General features: G+C 49.6%; 1 pseudogene; it reads right to left on the reverse strand.

Annotated features, from left to right (window-relative positions):
* Window positions 1-962: 962 nt before the first annotated feature.
* Window positions 963-1,970, reverse strand: LOC103821485 (PWWP domain-containing DNA repair factor 3A-like; annotated as a pseudogene).
* Between the last annotated feature and the right edge of the window lie 375 nt (window positions 1,971-2,345).

Below are 2,345 nucleotides of genomic sequence, written 5' to 3' on the forward strand. Positions count from 1 at the left end.
GCTCTCTCTCTCTTTTGCTCACAGGTATTCCTTTAATATAATTCTCTTCTGCCTCGTCATAATTTGTGTCATCCATGGCAGCAATGGCACAGACAATGGCCTCAGGTAAAAGCACATCTGAGATTAATCTGATGCCATCCCCCAGGATCTGGTGCGGGTTCTTGGCGATCATGGGACACCGGCTAGCAGCTCCTGGTGTGACCAGAGGGTGCCACAAGAGTGGCCACTCACAGGCTCTGACAGAGACCGCCCAGGTAGTGGTGAGTGCTGCGGCGTGGGTGACGCTGGCATGTACGGGCTAGGAGGATCCAGGATAAAGGAACAAGAGAGAGGACACTGGTGTGTATACCAAGAGGTTTTGTTCCTCAGTGGGACCAGGGACAAGTGCCAAGGAAAAAGAGTCTGGAGAGGTCTTATAAAGGGAGTAGGTGTAAGGGATAGAAAGACAAATCGACCAAGAGGGGAAAGCAAGGGGAGGAGTACAGTACCTAACAGAACAGATAGGGACCACACAGAGGAGGGAAGAAGCCCCAGAGACAAATAATCTGCTAAACAGGACAATTGACACAGAAGTTTCTCAAAGACAGAGGTGGTTGTGCTGCTCCTAGTTGTGCTGCTCCCCAGAAGGTGGGCAGCACAACTGGGATTGACATGGATGTTTAAGGACATGAGGGGAGGGACAAGGGGATTGTCATCTTGAGGGACAGCCAAGTGGCGGGAAAAGTAGGGAGTAAACAACTTAGGGAGAAAGCATTCTGAGGGGATGAAATGGGTGTACAAAGGATCAAACCATTTCTCTAACTAACAGAGAATAGCTGTCTTTTGTAATAGAAACAACAATAAAACTTGGAAAAACACACAACGCCACAAATATACATGCAGACTTTACAAAGAATGCCATGTTTTGTGCAAATCACCACTGGTTATTTATACCTGGACCCAGGACTGCCCCCAGCCACTCCTCAGCTCTCCGCAGACTCTGGCTCCATCTTGAGCTTTTTATTTCCCAGGACTTGTTCATCAAACAGCTCTTTCTCTCTTTTGCTCACAGGTATTCCTTTAATATAATTCTCTTCCGCCTTGTCATAATTGGTGTCATCCATGGCAGCAATGGCACAGATGATGGCCTCAGGTAAAAGCACATCTGAGATGAATCTGATGCCATCCCCCAGGATCTGGTGCAGGTTCTTGGTGTCCATCTTCCTGTACATCTCCTTCAGGTACTAAACGACCAGGTCCAGCTGCTCCTCATCCTCCAAATAAGTCTCCACACAGGTCATGTGCCAGCTGGAATTCAGGAATTTCTTCAGCCAACGGGATTGTTTCCCAGTTTTCAAAATCTGCAGGAGATGCTCTTCAGCCCCCTCACTATGAAGTCCACCAGCTTCTTGTTCTCCCTGTCCCTGGCAGCTCTGGTCCTGTCAGGGAGGAACTTCCTCGGGGGTTTCTGGGGAGAGGGGTCTGAGGAAGTCTGTCAACCCCCTTCCTCCCCTGTGTTAGGGAACACCATCTGCACCACACTCCAGTATCCCTCTTTCCTCACTGGGTAGCTGACGCCTGCAGCAAAGTACTCCAGGAAGGACCCGGTGGAAGAATGACAGCCCACTCAAATCTGATAGTCCAGGAGCAGCTGGAGGCACCACTTGATTTCCCTGGAATAGTTCTCCTTGGCTCATTCAACAAGCTCCTGCTTCTCCTCACAGTCAAAGTGCTCCAGCCTCTTCAGAGACACTGAGAAACCTTTTCTCTTCTGATTTGTGGTGCCATCTCTGAAGAGCACACAGGCCCTCTGGTGCTTCCTCTTCTCTGCTTTCACCACCGCTGGCCAACAGATACTGCCTCCACTTGCACCACACCAGCATCCCTTCCTCCAAAAATTTGGGTACCCAATGAGACAGAACGCTTGGGAAATTTTCCTCCTCTTCATCTGCCAGTTCTTTCCAACACTGAGATGAAGGATCTCCTTTCATCATGAGATCTTCAGCTTGGATGACATCATTCTTATTCTCTTGCTCCTTGTCCACAGACACCCCAGCTTTAGAAGCCTTTGAGGCAAATTTGTTATTCCAGAGTTTCCTTCTGACTGAAGTTTTTTTCTCATTACGTCTGCCAACCAGGTTACTGGCTGCTGAAGGCTGGACTCTCTAGCACAAGAGTCCATTTTATTCCCCACCCCATGTTGGGAGGGGGAGCAGGAGGTGGAGGCCTGGGAGCAAAGCCCAGAGAGCTGAGAAAGCAGAGAGAGAGGACACAGACCCAGGGCCAGGGTTTTATCATGTGTCCCATGGGAGGAGTCTTAGGATCAGATTAGAGCCTCCTCAGAACAGAAAGGCTCCACACACGCA

This window comes from Serinus canaria, chromosome Z (genome assembly GCF_022539315.1).
Source record: "Serinus canaria isolate serCan28SL12 chromosome Z, serCan2020, whole genome shotgun sequence".
In the NCBI taxonomy this organism is placed as follows: domain Eukaryota; kingdom Metazoa; phylum Chordata; class Aves; order Passeriformes; family Fringillidae; genus Serinus; species Serinus canaria.